The following is a 12,935-nucleotide window of genomic DNA, read 5'->3' on the forward strand; positions in this document are numbered from 1 at the left end:
CTATTTGAAATCAGTGGAGCTCCATGCAGACACAGAGTAGTCCATACTTGCTTATCCATGCAGGATAAGCAAGCCAGTGTTAACACAGATGCCACCTGTCTTCTTTGTAACCGGCCTAAATCAGACCCCTCTCTGATCCTCTGGTCTACTCAACAGAAATTCCTGAGATTTCCGGTATGTCAAAGACGCTATGGGGACTGTAGCAGCATAACTATGTTGCTGTAGCTGGCATAATACCGTAGTGTAGACACAGCCTATGCCAATCATAGAATCATAGAATATCAGGGTTGGAAGGGACCTCAGGAGGTCATCTAGGCCACATGTGTCAAACTCAAGGCCCGCGGGCCACATCCGGCCCGCCATACAATTATATCCGGCCCGCAAAATCGTTTTATATATCTGTTTTTAATGGCCCTGTGATATGACGCCCCAATAACACACACTACAAATCCCATGATGCAGTGCAATTGCCGCCAACGGCAAGCCGCGGTTCAAGTTCGCGGTCTGTTGATGTATACAACGCTAATATCAAATCAAAGCTAGACCCCAACAATGGCCAAGAGAAAAATTGATTCTGAAAACCGAGGCTTTCAAAGCCGGTGGGAGAATGAATATATGTTTACTGAAATTGCAGGTAAACCAGTGTGTCTCCTTTGCGGGAGTAATATCGCTGTAATGAAGGAGTATAACCTAAGACGGCACTACGAGACGAAACATGAGAACAAATTCAAAAACCTGAGCGCAGGACAGAAGCTACAAAAGGTAGAGGAGTTGAAGAAGAATTTGACATCCCAGCAGACGTTTTTCACCAAAGCAAAATCACAAAGTGAAGCTGCTGTGAAAGCAAGTTTCATTGTGGCCGAAGAGATCGCCAAATCAGGACGGCCGTTTACCGAGGGGGAATTCGTAAAGAATTGTATGATGAAAGTGTGCGACGTCCTTTGTCCAGATAAAACGCGAGCGTTTGCAAATGTAAGCCTCAGCAGAAACACTGTTGCTAATCGGGTTTGTGAGATGGCGACTGATTTGAAAACACAGTTGATTGAAAGAGCAAAAGATTTTGTTGCATACTCCCTTGCCGTGGATGAAACTACTGACGCGACTGACACTGCACAGCTGGCGATATTTATCCGTGGTGTGGATTCCAATTTGTGCGTAACAGAGGAAATACTGGACATTAAATCGATGCACGGGACAACGAAAGGAGAAGACATCTTTGGAAATGTATTTCAAAGTGTAACCGACATGAAACTGCCGTGGGAAAAACTCGTTGGACTTACAACAGATGGCGCACCTGCTATGTGTGGTGAAAAAAATGGACTGGTGGGAAGGATGCGCTCAAAGATGCGGGAGGAGAACTGTGCCGGTGAGTTGACAGTGTATCACTGCATCATACACCAGGAATCGCTGAGTGCTAAAGTCCTAAAAATGGATCATGTGATGAACACTGTAACACAAACAGTCAACTTTATCAGAGCCCACGGTTTAAATCACCGCCAATTCCAGTCTTTTCTGCGGGAAATAGATAGCGAGTTTGGCGATATGCCATATCATACGGAGGTCCGGTGGCTAAGTCGGGGAAAAGTTCTCAAAAGACACTTTGAGCTGCGAGAGGAAATCTGCCAGTTCATGGACAGTAAGGGGAAAGACTGCACAGTTCTGCGGGATGAAAAGTGGAAATGTGAGTTGGCGTTCCTGGCTGACATAACGTCGCATCTTAGCGCTTTAAACCTTCAACTCCAGGGACGGGAGCACATAATAACCGATATGCATGATGCAGTGAAGGCATTTCAAGTGAAGCTGCGCTTATGGGAGACACAAATGCACCAATGCAACTTGTCTCACTTTCCCTGTTGCCAAGTAATACGGAACCAAGAAAGTGCCACAGTTTTCCCAAATGCCACCTTTGCTGAAAAACTCAGCGCGCTGCGCACTGAGTTCGCACGGCGCTTCAGTGACTTTGAGGCACAGAAAAGTAACTTCGAGCTGCTTCGCAACCCATTTGCAGTCGATGTGGAAACCGCACCTGTAGAAATGCAGATGGAGCTGATAGAACTGCAATGTAACGGGACACTGAAGGCAAAGTACGACACTGCGGGGCCAGCACAGTTCACTCGCTTCATTCCTGAAGCGATGCCGCAGCTCCGCCAACATGCGGCTCGAATCCTGTCCATGTTTGGCAGCACATATCTGTGCGAGCAGCTGTTCTCTGTGATGAAAATTAACAAAACGTCACACAGGAGTCGCCTCACTGATGAACACCTGCAATCGATCCTGAGAATCTTCACAACACAGAACCTAACCCCAAACATAAACGAACTTGTTGCAAAGAAAAGACTCCAAGTATCAGGCTCTGACTAAATAGGACAAGAAAATGGAATGTTATGATTTGTTATGATTATACTTTTGCTTTAAATTCAATTTTTTATTTATATTTTCAGATTTTTTAATATTCCAGCATGTACAGATTTTGAATGTATTGTATTGACAGGATATTTTTTTATGAAGAGCAAAATATTTTAAGTTGAAATGTATTTATTTTGGAATGATATCCTGTATTTTGGTTCATATTCATGGTTAAAAAACATAAATATTTAGTCTGTTAAATAAATGGTTATACTGTTCGGCCCACGAGTTTTGAGTTTTGGCCCCCTGTGCAATTGAGTTTGACACCCCTGTCTTAGTGTGTCTTACTGAGGATGTTGTTGAACGAGGCCAGGCCCTCCTGCTCTGTGACAGGATGGAACATGCACTGCTTCCACCCTGGTGAGCAGGTGACTAGGATGCGGAATTGAACCCAGCTGCCATCCCATGGGGAAGTTTAGAGCATGAATCAGGAGGACGCAGGGTAAATGAACAGACGCATCAGAGCTGGATGGCAGTCCAGAAGAGATGATGACGACAACAGCAGTTAATAATTGATAAATGCTAAGGCTGCTCCAAGTTGTGCTGTAATTTAGTTAAGCGTGGCTTCAATGTGTATGTCAGTGAATGCTGAGAGTGGAATCTGAGGTCCTGGTTCCCAGGGAAAAACTCATTACAAGCAAATGAGCAGCCACTCTCTGTAGCATCTCTGCTAGCGCAAGGAGCAGCCAGCTACCCAATGGGAGCTAGTCCTCCTGGCCAATCTATCTGAGAGATAGGCCTCAGCCCTCATGAAGATGTGCCAATGTGCTATAGGAGAAGGAAGGGGGGCGGGGGTAGCTCAGTGGTTTGAGCATTGGCCTGCTAAACCCAGGGTTGTGAGTTCAATCCTTGAGGGGGCCATTCAGGGATCTGGGGCAAAAATCTGTCTGGGGATTGGTCCTGTTTTGAGCAGGGGGTTGGACTAGATGACCTCCTGAGGTCCCTTCCAGCCCTGATATTCTATGATTCTATGAAGGGGAAATTCAGCATCTAAGGATCGCCTTGGGATCTGTAGGGAACCACAAAAGGGCTCCTGTCCTTGAATTACTGAGGCTAGAGTGGAGGTGGTCCCAGAAATGTGCAAGTTTTCATTTGTCATGCTTGTGCTTGAAGTGGGAAGGTGCATGCATAAAGGGAGAGGCTGATCCTGATCATCACTGGTAAACAACATGCTCCTGCTTCCTCTTGCTCATCCTGGAGGGACTGTTAAATAGCACAGATGCAAAAACCAGGAGGAATCAGCTGGTTAGAGAGGGGGACTGCTGGGCTGAGCCTACTGAAAGCAACTGTTTTTGCTGGATGAAACAAGAGCAGGGCAAATTGTGGGGAAAGGAATGGACACCTTGGGAAGAATCCTCCCTATGCACTGCAGTGAATGCAGCAGCCCTTCATTCCGATAACTGCAGCGCCCTCTAGTGCAATTGGCTGGACAGAACCATTGCTCGAGAAAGCTTTCAGAAGGGGGACACCGCACTTCTGCAGAGATTGTTAGCCATTAGCTCAGGGGTGTCAAACTCAATTGCACAGGGGGCCAAAACTCAAAACTCGCGGGCCGAACAGTATAACCATTTATTTAACAGACTAAATATTTATGTTTTTTAACCATGAATATGAACCAAAATACAGGATATCATTCCAAAATAAATACATTTCAACTTAAAATATTTTGCTCTTCATAAAAAAATATCCTGTCAATACAATACATTCAAAATCTGTACATGCTGGAATATTAAAAAATCTGAAAATATAAATAAAAAATTGAATTTAAAGCAAAAGTATAATCATAACAAATCATAACATTCCATTTTCTTGTCCTATTTAGTCAGAGCCTGATACTTGGAGTCTTTTCTTTGCAACAAGTTCGTTTATGTTTGGGGTTAGGTTCTGTGTTGTGAAGATTCTCAGGATCGATTGCAGGTGTTCATCAGTGAGGCGACTCCTGTGTGACGTTTTGTTAATTTTCATCACAGAGAACAGCTGCTCGCACAGATATGTGCTGCCAAACATGGACAGGATTCGAGCCGCATGTTGGCGGAGCTGCGGCATCGCTTCAGGAATGAAGCGAGTGAACTGTGCTGGCCCCGCAGTGTCGTACTTTGCCTTCAGTGTCCCGTTACATTGCAGTTCTATCAGCTCCATCTGCATTTCTACAGGTGCGGTTTCCACATCGACTGCAAATGGGTTGCGAAGCAGCTCGAAGTTACTTTTCTGTGCCTCAAAGTCACTGAAGCGCCGTGCGAACTCAGTGCGCAGCGCGCTGAGTTTTTCAGCAAAGGTGGCATTTGGGAAAACTGTGGCACTTTCTTGGTTCCGTATTACTTGGCAACAGGGAAAGTGAGACAAGTTGCATTGGTGCATTTGTGTCTCCCATAAGCGCAGCTTCACTTGAAATGCCTTCACTGCATCATGCATATCGGTTATTATGTGCTCCCGTCCCTGGAGTTGAAGGTTTAAAGCGCTAAGATGCGACGTTATGTCAGCCAGGAACGCCAACTCACATTTCCACTTTTCATCCCGCAGAACTGTGCAGTCTTTCCCCTTACTGTCCATGAACTGGCAGATTTCCTCTCGCAGCTCAAAGTGTCTTTTGAGAACTTTTCCCCGACTTAGCCACCGGACCTCCGTATGATATGGCATATCGCCAAACTCGCTATCTATTTCCCGCAGAAAAGACTGGAATTGGCGGTGATTTAAACCGTGGGCTCTGATAAAGTTGACTGTTTGTGTTACAGTGTTCATCACATGATCCATTTTTAGGACTTTAGCACTCAGCGATTCCTGGTGTATGATGCAGTGATACACTGTCAACTCACCGGCACAGTTCTCCTCCCGCATCTTTGAGCGCATCCTTCCCACCAGTCCATTTTTTTCACCACACATAGCAGGTGCGCCATCTGTTGTAAGTCCAACGAGTTTTTCCCACGGCAGTTTCATGTCGGTTACACTTTGAAATACATTTCCAAAGATGTCTTCTCCTTTCGTTGTCCCGTGCATCGATTTAATGTCCAGTATTTCCTCTGTTACGCACAAATTGGAATCCACACCACGGATAAATATCGCCAGCTGTGCAGTGTCAGTCACGTCAGTAGTTTCATCCACGGCAAGGGAGTATGCAACAAAATCTTTTGCTCTTTCAATCAACTGTGTTTTCAAATCAGTCGCCATCTCACAAACCCGATTAGCAACAGTGTTTCTGCTGAGGCTTACATTTGCAAACGCTCGCGTTTTATCTGGACAAAGGACGTCGCACACTTTCATCATACAATTCTTTACGAATTCCCCCTCGGTAAACGGCCGTCCTGATTTGGCGATCTCTTCGGCCACAATGAAACTTGCTTTCACAGCAGCTTCACTTTGTGATTTTGCTTTGGTGAAAAACGTCTGCTGGGATGTCAAATTCTTCTTCAACTCCTCTACCTTTTGTAGCTTCTGTCCTGCGCTCAGGTTTTTGAATTTGTTCTCATGTTTCGTCTCGTAGTGCCGTCTTAGGTTATACTCCTTCATTACAGCGATATTACTCCCGCAAAGGAGACACACTGGTTTACCTGCAATTTCAGTAAACATATACTCATTCTCCCACCGGCTTTGAAAGCCTCGGTTTTCAGAATCAATTTTTCTCTTGGCCATTGTTGGGGTCTAGCTTTGATTTGATATTAGCGTTGTATACATCAACAGACCGCGAACTTGAACCGCGGCTTGCCGTTGGCGGCAATTGCACTGCATCATGGGATTTGTAGTGTGTGTTATTGGGGCGTCATATCACAGGGCCATTAAAAACAGATATATAAAACGATTTCGCGGGCCGGATATAATTGTATGGCGGGCCGGATGTGGCCCGCGGGCCTTGAGTTTGACACATGTGCACTAAGAGATTGCCAGAGCATAAGGGCTGGATCCAAAGTCCACTGAAGTCAGTGGGAATCTTTCTGTTGACTTCAGGGGGGTTGGATCAGGCCGTACATGGGTTTTTAATCTATCCGTAGTTGGAAGGATTGTATCTATGCCTCAGGGCCTCAAGTCCACAAGCATGGCCAATGGTATTTTTTTTAAACGACTTACATTTTTGCATGCTTCACCAAAAGACAACACTGTGTTCCCCTCCCTCCCCCCACCTCCCCACTCTCCCGGGCTGGTATTGTAAGAGTAGTGCTTGCTAACTCCCGGCTGTGCTGGCATCAGGCAACATAACAGTGTACAAAGGAAGCTCATATATAGAAGGCAGCTATTCCAGACTCTGAGGTTTTGGAGAATTGTGGTTCGTTAATCCAATTAAATGTGTAATGAACTGTGCATATGACTGACCTCTACAAGTTGGAGTCAGAACTGCTCAACTGTGTGCCATAGGACCAATACTGTTTGCTAGCGGAGATTCTCCTTTAGCATAAGTGGCAGAAGCCTGTGCTGTTTTGTTGGTTTTTGAGCAGGAGGATCAGATTTGTGTCTCTGTGACGTTCTGAGTGGCCACGGTGCATATCCTAGTGATGAATGACATTCCCACTGTAGACGACTGTGTAGCATACACAATAGGATTGATCATGTATACCTTATCCTTCATATTACTTTGCCATTGTGTCTGATTCCATCCTGTTCATTGAAACTGATGGAGCCAGTATAGTTCCATACATTATACACAGATCATGGGCCCAGTTTACAAGGGTGCAGGTACAACCAAGTCCAACAGATTCAATGTGCTAATTCTGGGTGGGAGGATGGCATGTAGTTACGCTGGCTCAGTACCGGAAGAGCTGGGTTCTGTTCCCAACTGTGTAACAGAACTCCTATGAAGCCTCAGAAAGCCACTACACCTCTCTGTACTCCAGTGGGGATAATAAACTGAGCATCATCACAAGGGGTCCGCTTACTCAATGTGCGCGGGGTGCAGAGAGCTGAACTTCCTCCAAATGTGGAAGTGTCCAGCCCTAGGATTTTGGTTTGAGCCCATCGCTATTATAATGATTAAGACTATTATTCTACATATCTTGATGCACTTGTCAAAACAAAAATGCAAAATTCAAAACAAAGGAAACAATTTTGCTGGATCTGTTGGTTTTGCCCATCTGTCTGCATTCTATTTGCCGGTCTGCCCAACACTCTGTTACAAGCACTCAACGTAGACCTAACTCTGCTGGCATGGGTACAGACTTAGGCCAGGGCTGAGCCCCTTTGAAAAGTCTTTGCTCAGCCTGATTTTCCAGATGGCCATCTTGGTTGTCAGGCGACAGTCCTGACTCTTTTGAGCAAATACTTGCAAACGTTCCCTCATTTTGTAGGAATCTTTCTTTTCAAAGCAGGATGGGCTAGTAGCTAGAGCCCTAGACTCGCATTCTAGAATCCACACTTCTACTCCCTGTTCTGCTACTAACCTGTTGGGCAAGTCACTTCCCTGCTTCATGACTCACCTTTTCCATTTGTTAAATGGGTTTTAATGATATTTACCTCCTTTGTAAAGCGCTTTTTGCTCTACCAATTATCCTGCTGGGCCATGCAGACAAGTGAAAGAGGAACAAGGATTTAGCCCACATTATTCCTCACAGCCCTAGTGCCCAAAATTAAACAAATCAGAAATAGACCAATTCAGGGACAAAAGCTGTGCTGGATGCAGAAAAGGTGAAATGTTAAGGTCCCTCTCCACACAGTATCACAGGGTCAGCGCTCCAAGCAGAAAGAACCACCCTCCCTGTTGGTGCCCCCCCCCCCCCCCCGCAGCAAAATGAAATGGGACTTCGTTTGATGGAGATTTTAAATATTTTATAAAGAGAGTAAGAAAATACAGGCAGTCCCATGGGGCTTCTTCAAGGTCCTAGTGCCAACCAGCTGTTTTTTAACAGATAGTTAATGCGATCATGGCTAGCTGACTGGCATACATTTAGATAGATAGCATTTGCAATCCAGAGAGACTGAGGGACTCGATAAATTATGAGCCAAACCCTGCTGGCTTTTCTCATGTGGGCAGTCTATCTACAACAACAGATAGTATTACAGCATAGGGGCTGCATCCGGCAAAGTGGTGAGCCCTCTGGTCCTGATCCAGCAAAATACATAACAGGAAGCACGTGAATAGCCCCACTCTCAAGGCCCCTGCAGGATTGAAACCTAAAACTCTCACAGATGGAGGCCCTCGAGCTAGAACCTTCCTCCCTTACCTCTGTCAGTTACTGTCAAGTGCTATGTTTGCCTAATTTAGGCCTTGATCCTGCAATCACACAGTTCTCCGGGTACACATGAAGCTGCATTGACTTCATGTGGGTAGGCCCTTAAGATCACACAGAATCCTATTTGAGTCAGAGAGGCTCCACATAGGCACAGGGTGTCTATTTGCATGGATACAATTACAGGATTGGGGGGCTTAAATTGTAAATCCTTCTGAGCAGGGGCTGGGTTTATTTTAATCTCTATAGACAGCCATGCATAGTTATGGCACTACAATCAGGAGCTACCACCATTAATAAACAACATATTAAATACTATAAAAATCAATAGCTGTATTGACACACTGGGAATTTGAACCTGTTGTTCCAGGGAGATGCCGGCCCTCCAAACCCAGTACAAATCTAACCGCTGGAAGTGAGAAAAGTGGGGTTGTGTCATGTCCCCAAGCGCAGCAGATTCAGTGAAGAGAAGACACAGATTTCAGTGCTATGATGAAAACGGAATCCAGTGTAGACTCTGCGGGGGATTTTTAGATTAAAATGGTTTGTAAAACCCCTCAAACAGACTCTTTTAAGCAGGTCAGTGCAAAATGATGGGGCTCAAAGGGTTTATTGTTTGGAGCTGCATTTTTATGTCGCTTTCTGGGCCGGAGATATCCCTGGATCCCCTTCTGTCAGCTCAGAGTTTGCAGCACTCCCCAGAGCCAGCCATTCAAACGGCTTGAGATGGGACAATGGCCATTGTAGCTGTGCGGGATACGTCCACGTTTATGCCTGCAGTCCCGCCTGCCTCGGCTGCAGTAGCACACACGACACAGCCACACCAACCCTCCTCCTTGTGTTGTGTGGGAAGGACACCCTGCCTTTCACGCTCTGTCTCGGCAGGTGTTTACAACCAGACACTTTTCTCACTGTGGGGGCAGATTTCCTTGGCACCCTCAGAGGGCTCACAGTCCTTGTGCAGAGCAGTACTGTGATCCATGCCCACCCAGCGTTGAGAGCTCACCGGCCCACCCACCCACTCTACAGTCCCCCTGCAGACAAAAAGAAGGCATCTGGTACTGTAGGAAATGTGGATCAAATTCTAAAGGCCAATTAATACTGAGGCGGTGATGGATGCTGCCCACAAAACCCTTTACAGGCCAGCTTGACTTACAAAGCCAAGCACCACGGGGTAAGATTTTCCAAAGCTCTCGGTGTTGGCCTAACTCCTCCACTCCTTTTGCAGTCAAGGATGAACTCTCCCATTGATGCCAGTGCGGGACACTTGAAACCCCGCCACCACCTGACCCTGGGTATCCAGAGGGGATGCATATTAGCACACAGAAGAATAAGAGGTGAGACAGAGAGCCCAATAATATCAATGATTTACACCAGTTCAGCACTGCCTATGTGAGGGTCTCAAAGCACTTTACTAGGGTTAATGAGCTCAGCCTCACAACCTCCATGAGAGATGGGAAAGTACTGTCGCTATTTCACAGATAAGAGAAACTGAGGCAGAAAGAAGGGAAGTGACTTGACCCAGTGTCACCCAAGACGTCTGTGGCAGAGCAGGGCATAGAACTTCAGATTCATAGACTGGACTGCAGACGCCACCGACAGTCTCAACTCCGAGCCGATTTTGCATTCTCTTCATTTATCTCCTCTCCCTCCTGCTCTTTCCCTGTATTTGCATCCTCAGCAAAACATAATTAGGGTATATGTAGATGTGCTCAGGTTTTTTTATTGGGCATGATTGAATCTTCTTTTTCCTCCTGCATTTTAATACAGCTAATTGCAAAGTTAAACGTCAGGGAACAAGGAATGCAGGCCACACTTACAGAACAGGTGACTACTGGATCTTGGAAAACAGTGCCTCTGGAAAGGATCTAAGGGGTCACAGTGGACAAGCAATTGAACATGCACTCCCAGTGCGACGCTGGGACAGAAAGAGCCAATACGAACTTTGAATGTATAAACAGGGAAGTAAGCGAGTCGGAGAAGAGCGATGATTTTACCTTTCTATACAGCATTGGTGAGACCGATACTGGATACTGTGTCCAGTCCTGGTGCCCATATTTCTTAAAGCATGTTGAACAGTTGGAGAGGGGGCAGAACAAAAGCCACAAAAATTATGTAAAGGCTGGAGAAAATGCCTGACAGCGAGCGATTTAAACAGCTCAGTCTGTTTAGCTTGTCAAAAAGAAGATTGAGAGGTGACTTGATTACACTGTATAAGTACCTTCCTGTGGAGAAAATAGCAGGCACTAAAGGGCCCTCTAATCTAGCCGAGAAAGGCAGAACAAGAACCGATGGCTGGAAGCTGAAGCCAGACACATTCAGACTGGGAATAAGGCACGCATTTTTAACAGTGCGGGCGATGAACCACGGGAACAAACTACTGAGGGAAGGGGTGGAGTCTCCATCTCTTGCTGCCTTTGTATCGGGACTGGAGGCCTTTCTGGAAGAGCCGCTGTAGCCAAGCACAAGTTACTGGTCTCAATACAGGGGTAAATGGGTGGAATTTAATGGCCTGCACTGTGCAGGAGGTTAGACTAGATGATCTAACTGTTCCCTCTGGCCTTAAACGCTCTGAATCCTCCTCTTCTGCTAAACATCCCCTCTCCCTTCCCAGTTCTGCTGGTGAATGAGTGTCCCTCTGCCTCCCTGCCAGGCAAAGGGGGAGCGCTCCGGACTGGAAACAACCAATTGAAACATCATTCACTCCAAGACTCCTTCCTCAGCAGACTCTCTACTCCTGCCTTTCTGCTCCTCCTCCTTCGTCAGAGGAAGGCCTGCAGGCCACCACAGTGGGGAGAGCTGCTGCAGTGGGTGAGTAAGTCGATAACACTGCTGCGAATTCTCAGGTTGCACCTGCACTGCAGTCCTGCTCAGGAGCGCATTTACCATTAAACAAACCGTGCGGTGGCACGAGGCCCCCAACGACAGGGGGGCCCCCCAAAATGCAGGACAAGAAATATCTGACAACCTGCCCCCGAGTCCCAGCTGGTGGCACAGCAGGGCTCAGGCAGGCAGGCTGCCTGCATGCCGTGGCCTGTGGCCCCGTGCCGCTCCCAGAAGCAGCCGGCTGCTAGCACATCTCTGCGCATCCCTGGAGGAGAGGGGGGTGTCTCCACGCGCTGCCCCCACCCCGAGCACCGACCCCACAGCTCCCATTGGCTGGGAACTGCGACCAATGGGAGCTGCAGGGGCGGTGCCTGCAGGCAGCAGCGCACAGAGACCCCCTGGTCCCCCTGCCTAAGAGCCGCTGCTGGAGGGGCGTGTGTGCTGGTCGCTTTGGGAGCCACGCAGCCCAAGGTAAGCGCCACCCCTGCCCCCCTCCCGCACCACAAACCCCTGCCCTAGCCCAAAGCCTGCACCCCACACCCAAACTTCCTCCCAGACCTCACACCCCTCACCCCCTCCCACAGGGGAGATAAGAGAGAATGTTCTTTTTCTTGGCTGGGTCCTGAGTGGGTGGGTGGGTGGGGGAAATGAAGCTGCGCACAGGACCCTACTAACTCTAAATCCGCCACTGGTCCTGCTGCATCCTGGGGACTTGCCCCTGCCATTCACAGGTGAGGCAGCCGATCCTTCCAGACTCCTGGGGGAAAGGGGGCAGCGGGTGAGAAGGGGAAGGAGCTGGGAGTGACTAACAGCGAGGTCGTCCGGTAGAGTTCCCTGCCTATGGTTTAATATGCGATCCCCTTATGGTGCTGAGAGTTTCTGCCCCGGCAATTGCTTACTTTGGCTCATGCTTGTACATGTATGTGCCACAAGACAGACAGAACCTTGTTGCTTTCAGCGTAGACAGAAATTGATCAAACTGCAAGGATCAGCATGAGGTAGGTGAGAAAAAAACCTAAGCATGCATTACTCACTGCGACTGCAGCAGGATGGGCGTCTGCTGTCAGGCATGCAGATTATAAATGCGTGCAATGGGAAGGCCTTCCCCTGCAGCGTAGCCATGCCTCCCCTGTCAGCAATTGGGGGCACATTTCAGGCACTAAGCAAGGCTGGGCCCGCTCGGTGCTCAGAGGGGAGACCTAGAAGGAGAACACAGGTGCTGCAGGAAGCTGCACTGCCAATTCAGCTCTGTCAGTCAAGTCAGAACCTGACCCTGCCCCAGCGTAGCGTTAAGGGGGCCACTGTTCCTAGAAGGGCAGCCTTGAAGACGAGATGCAAAACTAGGGCCCTGACTGCTTGCCAGGCCCATGGGCCTTATCCCAGGGGCTAGTTCATACGTCCCAACATTTCAAGGGGCTAAAGCAAGACGCAGTTGGTCACTGCCAATTCCTGTGGAGCCAACCCTGCTACAGCCACTGGTCCCCGCGCCTCACCCACTGAGTCTGTGCCATGCTCAGCTCCCACCATCCAGCCTGGCCCACCCAGGTGCAGCAT

This window comes from Chrysemys picta, chromosome 4 (genome assembly GCF_011386835.1).
Source record: "Chrysemys picta bellii isolate R12L10 chromosome 4, ASM1138683v2, whole genome shotgun sequence".
NCBI classification, from domain to species: Eukaryota; Metazoa; Chordata; order Testudines; family Emydidae; genus Chrysemys; species Chrysemys picta.